This window comes from Anser brachyrhynchus (genome assembly GCF_964034855.1).
Source record: "Anser brachyrhynchus genome assembly, chromosome: 2".
NCBI classification, from domain to species: domain Eukaryota; kingdom Metazoa; phylum Chordata; class Aves; order Anseriformes; family Anatidae; genus Anser; species Anser brachyrhynchus.
In genome coordinates this window covers 113,915,754-113,929,294 of record NC_137695.1, presented here as the reverse complement: position 1 = coordinate 113,929,294, position 13,541 = coordinate 113,915,754, and positions in this window count along the sequence as shown.

Genomic DNA, 13,541 nt, shown 5'->3' with positions numbered 1-13,541 from the left:
CCCAACTGACACTGCCGACACAGCGTTATCTTCCATGAACTGTGTGGTAATTCGAGATACATTTTAATTATTAACAAAAGGAGCTTGGAGACATCATGCCCTATTAGAGAAACTTCTTACGGTGAAGCTCTGCAGATGGGGCAGGATGTCGGCTTAAACGACGCGATTAATATTTATGCAGCTTGATAAGCCCATTTAGACCCCGGCCCTGGGTTTCCGTGGACTTGTTTCCTCCACTGCAGCCCTCCCCTCCCTCCTCTTCTTCCTCCTGCCCCCAGCCTGGCAGCAATTGTGCGGCTGCTGCCGCAGCTCCCAAGCTCCAAGGTCAAGCGGGTTGGATGCTGCTAAGCACCTGCCCCCCCTTCTGCACCTCTTTACAAGGAAGAAGGGGGGGCGGGGGGAGTGCTGCTGGTGTCTATTTAAGTGCAAAACAGGATGTACAGAAGCCCAAAGCTCAGGCAGTCAATCTTGGATTAGGAGAGCGGTTTTAAGTTTTGACAGGGTTTTAGGTGATGCAGAAGGAGAACAATAAGAAACTCAGGGCAGGGAAGCTCCTGAAAAAGATTTAAGTGATCCTGTGAAATGGTTCTGCAAGCCATAACAGACCAGGAAGCATCATATTTGTTCGGTCTAAAATTTAAAGGAACAGGAACCTAATATATCTGTCACAATTTCCTTCAAGTAAAGTTCCCCTATCTTTTCCAGTCGTGCTGAGTTGCCTTATTTTACTTCTCCGTGACAATATCAGCCTACGGCCTATCAATACATCAATGTGGGAAAATTCACTCGTGGCACACTTTAAATGAAATATCCACAAATTGGATTACAGCCCCAAAGCGCTCAGTAATTCATGCTTTCACTGCGTAATAACAAGTGTGCTTGCGCAGGGAAAGCGACATTGACTGTAGCATAAAGTCTTGCTTTTCCAATTTCATGTAATGAGAGCAGACAGCAAAATGGTGCTGTGCCTATTCAGCAACTTTAACCTTAAACCTTGTCATGCGTGAGCACATGCAAGGCTGTGAGCATTAGAGGGCAGCACAGTAACACTTTCCCACCTGCGAAGAAAAGGATTTTAGGATGCCATCACTTCCAAGTGGCCCAGTTCAGACTTCTGTCAGACCTCCAAGCATTTCACAGCTCTCCCATAAAGAGAGCTCTTTTCTTGAAGGCCTGGGAGGCAAAGGATGGGGACAGTTACAGGACTAGGTGAAAGAGCAGTAACTTTCACATTGTGGCTGCAGATAAAGTTCCTGTCCTCGCTGTCTCTATTAGCGAAGTCATATTTGTTCATTTGTGTCTTCCTTTCTTTGCTCTCACTTTATAAAGCTTTTAATGCTGTTTTCTTTTCTGGGGGAGTGTAGAATCAATCCAGTGCAATGATTAACATACCAGTTGAGTCATGATTGAAGCATATTGTATCTTCCAGACACCCAAAAAAAGTCTGTCTTCGGAAAGGGCAAGTTTAAACATGAAAAGAACTAATGATCTGTAATAATGACAAATCACCCTGTGTGTTATCTAATTTACTAGCACCAGGCACCTTGGCAATTTTTGTGCTCTGAGTAGGAGACTGGATCTTGGTAAATAATCCATAATTACACCACCATCAGATGAAGATTGATTCAAGGAGGCCATTTTTATCCTGCAGGTTCTGAAGGATTTATTTTTTTCCTTTCTTCTTTTGTGACTAAGTCACTTTACTTGTGACAAGATAAATAAGTACAGACGGTATCAGAATATTCATGAAAATGTTACAGAACTCCTCCATTGCCCAGACAAGCCAGAAGACTGATCCAATTATAACACGACGAGACAGCACCAGCTCCTGACTAGGTGTCACGATGAGCCCAGCTGGAGATCCAGACCAGCCAGTGACCTCCAGACTGTCATTCTGCAGGCCAGCGGGCTGGAAACAAGGCTAATGAGGAGGTGATGGGCTCCATCCCTGAGCAGCCAGCCTTCTCCTCTCTGCCTTGCACCCGCCCCATCCTCCCCGCCACACAGCAGCCAGCTCACAGAGGACCAGCACCGATCAGAGGCAGACACCAAGCATCCCACACCGTGCTGTACCAGGCTGTGTCCTGAGGCAACGTAACTGAGGGAGGCTTAGGAGACATGAGGCAGACAAAAAGGCTTGCCAGGAACTAAAAGGAAGCAAGAAAACTCTTTCACAGCTAATTAGAATAGCATGGTGTCCTAACTCTGTTTTTCATGTAGTTTAGAAGCTTTTTCTACATAGTAGAAAAGAGATAGCTTGTGAACAGATGCATGGGGCCTGCACCAGACATTCAAAAAAAAAAGAAGGAAATAAGAAAAGAAAATGTCTGCTTGCATACTTTAAGCAAACTAGCTGAATGAAAGCTTGTATCATTGAATTAGCTTTTAAAATTGAACAGATCTTCCATAGATGAGGACATTGCTTTCATTTTTGTACACTCAGTTTGACATCCGCTACCCTCTCATTCAAATACTACCCGCTATCACTGAACTGTGCTGCAGGGTACTTGACAAAACAGTGGAAAAAAATAAATCCAAAAACATACACAAATAAAACTTGGCATGATATGTCTTTCTGCCGATGTAGATCAGCAGCATTGCCTTTGTCATGAATTTCTTCAAAACAGTGCTCCTTTCCAGTAGGCAGTATTTTAGCATTGTCCAGGGAAAAGTCTGTTATTTCATCTTTTTAATTGTACCACAGCTGACTGGAATCTGAGCAAGGACACAGAAAATTATGTGAATAAACTGATTATCAATAGTCTTCCAAAACCTGATTTGGAGAAAAAAAGGTACAATCATTGTGGCAGTCAAGACACAAGAGCAAGACATTGGAGTGAGCTTTGGCCCCTGTTTGCCCCATGCATGTGCTTTTCAGTTAGGTGAAAATCAAATTATCTGGAGGGAGAGAGAGTGTCAGGCTGGTTATCACCTTACATGGATCATATATAGGCATAAATATATGTGTATATGAAATTATGTCAAATATCCATATATCCATATATCCATTCAAGCTTCTTGCATCTGCAGACCAGTGGTTCAAAATGTATCAACACTATCCATTGGAGAGCTCTTTCTCCAGCAGGTTCTATCCTTCCATGGTAAAGCCTTCAAAATATGTACAGATAATTAAAATGAACATGGATGCTAATTACTATGAGTTGCTGCTGAAAGCGCAGGATAGGTCTGCACTCACGTAAAGAAATTTAAGATGGCCTTAAATTAACTCACCAAAGGTACTGAGAGCAGTGTAACTGCTGAAATATTTCCCCTTCCCTTTATCTTGTATTTTACTCTGGGTTAACACAAGCTTGCTGATTCCAGGTAGTTTGAGTATCTTTTCAAATGGCTTGGGCCTATCCCATCAAGTGTCCACAAAATCAAAGCAAGAGCTTCAGCTGTCTGGCTAGACTGTGGACCCTTTGCCAGCTTATTCTGAGCAGTTCAATTGCTGAACATTACACCTTTCCAGCACACAGCAGTGGGACTACAGCAGCTTCATTTACCTTCCTTTTCATTTAGGTCTACAAAAAGCTTCAAAGTTAAAAAACTGTGCAGCAGAGCAAAGAAGTGAGCCCAAGCAAATGGTCTGTCAGGTGTTAAAAGTCTACTGCTTCCTTTTAGAAGGTGAAGACCCAGCTGTCTGCCTGTCTACACCATCTGGCCAGGAGGGTCTGCCTGGGCAAGTGCGAGGTAAGGTTTGACAAGACCTGTGATCTGTCTTTGGACACTGTCCAAGCCAGCGGAAGGGGTGAAGGAATGTCAGACACCCTCTTTTATACAGGACCAGATAGCTACATGACAAGAACCCAAGTCCACAAAAAGACTTATTTCTAAGACTAGAAAAAAAAATAATATCTGTCTAAAGTCTGTCCCATTCTGCACCAGGAAAATTGCAGGTAGTTATGTTTTCTTGTGTAAACTTCTCCACTGCCACATCCTAACTAACATGCTGGATCTTACCCTTAGGATAAAGTTCCCTGATTGTCCAGACAAATCACTTTTTGCAGCTGCTTGCCAATGTATTTCTGTGGTTGGAAGGCACTTGGTGCTAGGAAAGTGCTCTGGGACCTGGGAATTTGAGAACTCAAATACAGATGCAGTGACAGAATTTGCTATGCTTTCTCCCAGAGCTTCTGCCATACTGGCCATGCAAAAGTACTTCAGCAGCCATCTCTCACCTAAATTTGTTCAGAGCTACAAATGTGGGAGTTTTGTGGCCGGCTTCCCTGATGGACCTGCTCTTCACGTTTGCCATTAGGGACTCTGGCAAAATATTCTAAAAAGCACTGAGGTTTTCAGTGCCCCCTCAATATTACACAACTGCATAGTGGTGACTGCATCCACCCAAGAGATCAGATGCCCATGTGCAGCGCCCTTCTGAAGAGTCAGTCCATATGCCTGCATCTTGCAAGAGTACCTCAACAAACAGAGCATTTTAAGGGTAATATTCTGACTCTTCTTTTGAAAAAAAGAAATGAGATTTCTCAGGCAAGTGTGACTGCTTACCCAGAGAACAAGGTAAATGGCTGGGAAAGGAGCTTTCTGGGTTCCTGATTGTGAGAATACAATAGATATGCTTTAGGCAATTATTTAATAGCACAAATAGCATTGACATTCTGCTTTTCTTCCCACCACAGTCATAAATAATTGTAAAACAGTATTTTTCTTGCCATTGTTTCTTTCATTTCTAACTTTAACCTGGCCTGGTGAGTGTTTTTGGTACTGTGACTGGCACGGACCAGTCCACACAGGGGAAGCTGAAGACACACTTATTCCCTTCTCCTGCTGTGTGGTTGTAGTCTTCATGATTTGTCTGATGGCAAGTCAACACAGCACTGCTTAGGCTTTGCCTGTGGAGTTGCTTGGAAGAATTTGATGTGGTCCTCATCCGTAGGCCTCAACAGCTTTGTATGTGCATCCTGCAACCTGTACAGAGTCTAAAATCTGGGACCAACTTTTGGATGAACTCCCTTTTTACGTGATATGTAGCTGAAGTGAGAGCTGTTTGTGTAAGTTTTTAGATTGACATAATTTGTCCTTATTTACATTGAAATATATGCTTTTTTTCTCTTAGCTATCTTTTAAGTGTAGAGGTGTTAAAAATAGGTATAGTTGCCCCACCATAACTGCTGGATAGCAAATACTTTAACAGTTTCAACCCTCCACTGACTTTGGTAAAAGCACAGTTTTAGTGCACGATGTGTTTCATGGCTTGTAACAGTACATGGGTTGTATATTTTGGTGATGATATTCTGTCATACCAAGGACTCTCACAAACCTTTAATGCTGTACTAGTGGTATATGTTCAGTATAAAGCATTTGGGTACCAGAGACAGGGGAAACTGCTAAAGTATTTTTCTTCTCTTAAGCAAAACACATGCACCCCTCTCATAGTTATGGACACAAAATCAGCTGGTAAAGACTGACCACAAAATACTTTGCTGCAGAACTGCACTACAAAATTCTGGGGAAAAGATATCGGTTTGAAGGTGAAGCTTCTCTCTGGAGTGTTGGATTTATTTCTTCTTTGAGAACATGTCTGAAAATATCTGCAGCATAGCATAATCTGTCTCGTTATAAAGGCAAAGAGCTCTCCTCAGAAGTATATCTTATGAGCACAAAGTATAAAAGCTCCCAAAAGCAGATAGGGACAATATGACAGCTGGCAGACAAGCAGCAGACTCTGTCAGAGGCGAAGAAAGCTACTCAACTGTTCTTGAGTACTAAGGCTTTTAACGAGGGGGGCTCCAATCCCCATGACAATATGTTTAGTGCACACATCCCTGCCGTCACCTTTCCTTGTTTGAACGGTACATTACTGCGATCAGTCCTATTTGGGATGAACATCCAGTCCTCCTCTAATCTCTTGCTTGCAGAATATCATGTTTAATTCCTGGATTTCACAGTTCTGCACGGTGCGGTTGGGTGTCGCCCCGAAGAAAGACGACTGCTGTGGGTGTGAAGGATTTGAGTGATTGGAGCGGCAGGGCATAGTTGTGCAGGCTGCAGGAGATGGGGAAAGGTGTGAACGCAGCGTGAGCTGAGGGAGCCACTGTTCGAGAAGGGAGAAGGCAATCAGTTGGAGCAAGACATTTAGAGGACAGAGAGGAGAGGCTGGGAGTGATTAATGAGAAAAGGCCACGTTGAGAAAGAAACAGAATCCCTGTGGAAAAAGGCCCTTAGAAACACATCCTCTCACAACAGAACTACAGTGACATTGGAGATAACAGTACAAGAAGGCAAAGGAGAAATTTCCTTTAATGAATCTTAATTCTTAAATATACTTAAATATTTCTATTCAGAGCAGTGTTCCACTCACCACTCTTCAGGCAGACTCTTGACCTTGTACCTCCTCCTCGTAACAAGACCTGGGCACCGATATGATGAAATTCTCTTATTCCCTGGACATTTGTCTCTTTGATGGGAGATAAGAAACAGGGCGGTGTGTTTTTTTTTTCAGTACATTAAGTCACAGACTTCTGGCTGTTTAATTTCTGCTTTCATTTTCTCTGTATTAGTCCTTTTTGCTGCTGCTCAGCTTCTTCTTCCCACCAAGAAATAGGGCCAATTGCCTGATTAGAGAAAAGCAACTCAAAAAGCAGTTGCTTTTTGTCAGGGACCTACCTCAAGTCCCAGCCTGTGCTGAGCATCCAAGCAGAGGTTGTTCCCTTGGGTGTTGTTAGCCCTCTCCCTTTGGGTTCCTTTCAAAAGAGGTGATGATGCTCCAGACTCCTCTGCTTTCTCTTGATTCAGTGTTTCTATTAATGCTGCAATCCCTACCCTCTTCTCATCACTTTATCCCACTCTCTTGTGCTTGATTGTTTTCTAGGCCCTGTGGCAGCTTCTCAGTGAGGAGATGGGCTGTTTATTCCCAGTAGACTATCTCTAGCTTGTGAATGTGGCCTGGGGAGCTTCAATATTGGCTGGAAATAAACCAGCATGGGAATCCTGATGACACAAAGCCAAGCTGTGCTTTGTCTTATTTTTCAGCTTTCTGTTTTCATTCCTTTTACTAGTTCTCCTCTAACATTTTTGTAGCTTTTTATTATTTTTTTTTGTTTTTGTTTTTTTTCAGTAGAGAAAGAACTTACCCAGAAATGCCACTAAGATGATAGGGAGGGAGAACCATGGCATGAAAGAAATTTCATCATACATAAGTTATCTTGCTAGGAATATAGCACATAAAGCATACAGTAGCTGTATCTAGGACCCTCTTGACCAGGGAGGTCAGGCTGAAGGAAGGCAGAGCAAGTTAAGGCAGACGGTCCTATTGCAGCTCTTGCATTAGGGAACATGGCACCTGCATTCATTTCCCTCCACGTTTCAGTGAGAACTGTCTCTGTGGCCTCAATAACTTAAATTACATTTGCTGTGCTGCCAACAAGGAGGTAGTGTCAAGGAAAGAGTTGCTATCATCTTTTACGTGCAGACTCATTAATTACTGTGATGCGCTAAATCTGCTCACTTGGTTCATGGTTAATGCAGGCATTTTCTAATTGCTACCCATAATGCAGTTCTGATCCCAGAAAAGCTAATTTCACAGCTTTTATTTTCCTCCCCTTGCATTTTGTTAGGTAGGATTATGTTGATATCATGTAAATTTACAAGACAAAATGTTTTCTGCTCTATAAAGATACCGTCTGGTCATCCACAGCGGAAGACAGTGCTTCATATGGTTATGAATGAAAAAAGCCAATGGCAGCAAATTCAATATATTGTAATTTTAGTATAAAGTATTGTGCCTTTTCAATGTTGAAAATATATTGGCTTCCTTTAGATGTTATTTTGTTGTGCTGTCCAACAAAAATATATATAGTTCTAAAATAAACATATATATCAGGTCCTTTCAGAAATGACTATATTTTTCCCCTCAGTGCATTCATTTTTGAGGTAACAATCCAGAGAAATCTGGGAGGCAGCCAGTTTTTTTTTGGAAAGGTGGAACTTTTGTCCTTACTTATGGAAAAGCAAAAACCAGCTGAGAGACAAAATGCCACGTCTGTTTTCCACAAAGAGAAGTCATCTAGCAGCAGTGGCCTCGTGTGAAGAACTGTGGTTTGTGGAAGTGTGATTTGGTGAGAGGGGTCTCTTCCACATCTGGGGCAGGTGGCGTCTCCTCTGGCTTTGCACATCGGCTGCCAGAGTAAGTGCAGGTCTGCATCTTCTAGATTGCATTTACTTTGAAGAGGCATCTCCAACTATGATTCAAGTCAAAAATGAACTGAGCCTCAACTAAGCTTGCATTAGTGGGTTGCTACCTATGCTATTAAAGAGCTTCCTGCTGTAATTTCCCACTTGGGACAGTGTGCTGTGGGGTCAGATGGACACCAAAGCTGATGCAAAGGGAAGAGACTGTAGGGAAGCAGAGAAGAACAGGGACTGTATTTTCAGCATCTCTTCAATTGGCTTATCTGTAACGTGGGACTTCATTTTATACTTGTTTCACTGAGCAGCTGACCTTCAGAGAGACTGCTCCAGAGGTATGCAGTGTTCAAGATATGAAAGGCCTCTTATTTTCACGTGACCCATTTCACACAAGCACATTGCAGGTAAGCTTGTTGGCAGAAAGTAACTCTGCCAAAGAGTGCAGCATATTTCCTCAGTTATGGCCCAGAAAAAGGAGCAATAAGCCAGAGGCCAGAAAAATACTCAAGCACTAGATAAAGGAAAATACCTAGTTTGAAAATAGACTGCCAAATGTGCTGCACCGCACCACAACTTGCCTTAAGAATGGCCTTTGGGGAAGGACTGGTCAGGAAATGTTGAACACGAGTTTACAGTATCTTCTGTGCACAAAAGGATGCTTCGTTCTGGGAGAGACAGGTAGCTCAGACGTTGGAATCTCCTCTCCTGATTTTTGAGGTTACAGGCAAATGACACCTGGGACCCATGCTGAAGTTGAGCTAATGGAGTGGGGTGTTCAGGGGAAAAGTACAGGGCATAACGTGAGAAATTGATGGATGTGACAGGCAGACGTGTAAGGAGCTGGCAAAAGTTAGAGACAGCGCTATGAGGGATGGCTGGATTTCACAGGTGGCTAAGAGGGAGTTGCGTGAGAAGTGGCCACGCTTGGCAGGTAATGGGAGTGCTGAGGACCTCTCCTGCAGCAGTCCTGCAAGGACAGCAGCGCCTCAGTAACTGTATCAGTAATACTTTATTTGGGGGGGGAGGGATGTAGTAAAACCGGCACCCGTGGGGGAAAAAATTTAAAAAAAAAAAAGCAGTTATTTATTTGTGAGGAGACTGTGGCGGTCAAAGGGATGTACAAGGGTGACAGAAGAGGGGATCAAAAATGGGAAAAGGAATAATATACAAAATCCAGTAAGCAGCCTGTGGGTACCTGCATGTGGTCACCACAGCTGGAGCAGGAGAATAAGCCAGACCTGTTCTGACCATACCACAGGGGTCTAGGCTGTTGCCAAGAGGTCCCAGGAATATCTAAGAATAAAATTATAATGATCTTCTTCCAAATAAAAGCATAGTTGAGAATGTTCTGTAAAAATCCCAATAAAACTATATCAGAAAAAGAAAAAAATAATCAAAAGAAAACAAAACCAGAAATGCTTTTTTGAACTGTTCATTATTTTTGTAGGGTGCTTTGGATTACTTAGGGGCAAGTATGCAGGGAGTTAACTTCTCAGTGTTCATATGCTGATCAAGTGGGAATGCTTGAAGAACTAATCATAAATAATCATAATCATATCCTGCCTAGATGGATACGGGTTTAAACATAGATTCAGTTGCCTGTAAATTGTTCCAGAAAGATACTGAAGGCAATGAGGGGATATGTGAAATTAACAGTAGAATGGGCTAATTAAGATCTTCAGATAGGTGCTTAAAACTGGGTTATTATGTAGAATCTTGCTTACTTATTGCCTTCTAAAAATGCAGTTTTCCTGAGTGTTTTTTTTTTTTTTAAAAAAAAAGAAATAAAAGAAACTTAAAAAACTAAACCAAACCAATTCTGTTTTGACCTCTCAGGGACACACAGGTGTATGGGGAAGAGTCTGATCTAATGAACTGCAGCTGGAGAACTCTAAGCCTATAGTGCAGTTCCCAGTCCTGCTGCCTTGGACTTGTTTTGCAGGGGAAGGGCATCTGGGAACACATTGGCACTGAATAACATTCAAAAAAAATTTTTTTTTTGAAGCAGCATTTTTTTTTGTTTTCTTAAGAGTTACTGAGAGAGTCCACATGCACCAAACATTGCCTTCCAAACAGGTCTTGTGGTTGGTTTAAAAACTCTTTATGTTTTCTACTGAAAAATTCATTGTCTCTACCACAGAGTTTTCCATTTCACCCAAGGGCCTCTTGACTAACTCACGAATTCGTTTAGTAGAAGCAACAGGAAGGCTAGAAGAAAGTGGACATGACTGAACTGTAAAAAAAACATGGTCTGTGGCAAAGGAAAGGGAAAGCTGCATCTCCACATCAGCACTTCTGCAACAAAAGATGACAGGTACAGAGCTAAACAGAGCTTGTCAGCTGCTTCTTTGCAGCTCCTTTCCACAAATAAGTTAAATTGTTCACTTTTTTTTTTTTTTTTTTTGGAAAATAATCGTAAGGTCTAGTAGCGTCCACACTCCCACCAAAACTGTTGGATATCTCCAAACTTTCTGGCCAAGCAGCAGCAGTCCCATTCCTGGGTAATTGCAGGTACTGCCTAGGCAAAAGTATTTGAAGAGCACTGCTCTGGGAAGCAAATGTTTACATTTCTCCATATGTGGAGGATCAAGTCTGAGCTCCAAAGGGCAACCATTAGCATTATGGGGAATGGAGCTCCCCGGCTGCTTTACTACTACTGCTTTTAGCACAGAAACCTTTTCCAATGTTCCTGAAACACTAGCACATGCATTCACACACTTTGCTTTCTGAGCAGATGCATTTTTTTTCCTTTTGTCAGCTGTGCCCCTAACAACAATTGATGGTTCAGGTTGAATGCATGTTGTTATGCTATTTTTATGTGCGGTTATTGGGATTGCTTCTTGTTCGCGTGATGGTAGCTGCCTGCCAGCTGGTGGCTGGATTCTGCTGGACAATTAGCAATTTTCCCCATCTGGTGAATAGATTTACTCTGCATGCATCTTGCATGTGATAATGTCTGACACTCAAATAGAGATGTTTTGGTGAAAGGCTGTTCTTCATTATCCAGAACTGGGCTTTCTCCTGCATGTTTTGCATGTTTTCAGGAAACTATGGTTTTTCAGAGTGATGGAAGTGCTATTTGAGTGGTCCGTGATGCTTCAGCTAGACTGTGGTCCTTGCAGTTCTCCTAGAAATGAAGCACAACTACAGAAATGATGCTCCTGATTTGGTGAATAATAAATAACAAGGATTTTTTTCCCCATTTTCACAATTAATTTTGTACACAATTAAGTATTGAGCTCTTTTGGTGACCTGCTTTGTTTCCACCTCCTGCATAGCTCCAAATTAACAGATTCCCTATAAAATCTATCACTGCAGGACTGAATTGTTTCAGAGTCCACTTCACTATATCTCTTCCTGCCAAATTCCAGCTGATCGTAGAAGTCATGCTGTGCACCCATTTAAATTGAAAAGCTCACAGGCTTGGTTGGGCCGTTTCAAAGTTTGTGGAGATTTAGCTCTAATCCTCTTAAAATATTAGGCCATGTGACCTTGCATACCATATTGTCAGTGGGATAAAGATCCCTTTGATTTTTATTTACACTTCTTCACATGGGAGGAGGCAGGTTAATTCATTACATTTCAGTGCCACCTTTGGCTCCCCATCCCCTCCCATAGGTCACTCATGTGGATGCAGGAATGCTTCAGCGAGTGGGGTTTGCATTTTTCTGCAGCTCTGTGTTCTATTTTGTTCTCCAGAGGCAAGCTTACAAGATGTCAGCTTCACAGACAAATAAACTGTTTTATTTTTGCATATAAGAGATGTCCTTCCATCTATCTTTATGGAATAGGGCTTTTCGCTATGCAGACAATTTCAACAATTCAAGTACTTGCTTTTACTTTATAACTTTTCAATTAAACAGTGGTTTTTAAAACCTGGCAGTAGTTCCAATCCGTTGTTGTTACGAATTTTGCCTTCAAGTATTTTTCTATGTTTGCAGAGTAGCAAAAAGGGGTATACAGAATACACAGAATAGCATAAGGAGTATAAAGAATAAAAATGCTGCAACCATGGAGGATAATGAGTTTGAAAAAAAAAAAAAAAGACTACACAGAAGTCCCTCAGCCCCTATCTTCGTTACTTCACACTGCTATTTACACATATGTAAAGTGTAGTAGTAAAAATTTTTGATTTATTAGAGAGTTTGGTTGGAAAACTAGGTTCCATGCTCAGAAATGTGTGTGGCTTTTCTACCGAGGAAAGGAGGGTAGGAGAAGGAAAAGTTTTCAGAGATAAATGGAGAGAGTTTTTGCATTTGTCCAAGCACTTAGTATTTTGATGATGAAAAACAAATTACAAGAGTCTGGGTACTTTCTGCAAACATGTGATTTTAACTGAACACTCACCTTTCTATCTAATACTGCATTCTCATTTTTGCTAGCTTTTTTCTCCCATAGTTTTCCATCAGTCTGAACTAAGTAAGAGCAAAGTAGTGATGTTTTCAGGCCCAGTGCTACAGATACACTATTTGTCCATAAAGTTTATGAGTTTGAAGTCAAAATATTAGCCTGTCCTGCCATTTGCTAGTAACCAAGCTATTCCTATTCCATTCCAATAGACAACACTGATCTAAATTACCTGTCCAGCTGCATTTCCAAATGAAAATGCCAGTCCTACAAGAAGATAGATGTACATCCATGGCCTTCTCCACTGGTCACAATCCGTGAGGATTTCGATGGGATTTAATGGCCCTTCAAATGTGTAAAATTGTCCTCTAAGGGGGAGAGCTGCAAGGCACACCTTCCAATTTAAACGTCACCTTGACCTAAGATTTTTCCACCTCTTATTGCTGCAAGAAATACCTACGTGCTCAGATCGTCAAATATATATATATATATAAACAAAAGTTTTTGTATATTATTATTATTTCTATGGTTTATTTTATGCGTTCAGCCACATTTTCTCCTTTCCTTTCCTTTCCTTTCCTTTCCTTTCCTTTCCTTTCCTTTCCTTTCCTTTCCTTTCCTTTCCTTTCCTTTCCTTTCCTTTCCTTTCCTTTCCTTTCCTTTCCTTTCCTTTCCTTTCCTTTCCTTTCCTTTCCTTTCCTTTCCTTTCCTTTCCTTTCCTTTCCTTTCCTTTCCTTTCCTTTCCTTTCCTTTCCTTTCCTTTCCTTTCCTTTCCTTTCCTTTCCTTTCCTTTCCTTTCCTTTCCTTTCCTTTCCTTTCCTTTCCTTTCCTTTCCTTTCCTTTCCTTTCCTTTCCTTTCCTTTCCTTTCCTTTTCTTTTCTTTTTCCCAGCCAAATCTACAGTGCACAAAAAGCTTTAGAAGAAATACTTTCATTTGGGGGGGCAGGAGCAGGGGAATGAGGGTAGGCAGATTTTTGTATCAATTTGTAAGCTTGGCTCAGTTTATGACTGAAAAGGGAGAACACACACTGAAAATATGTGGAAGA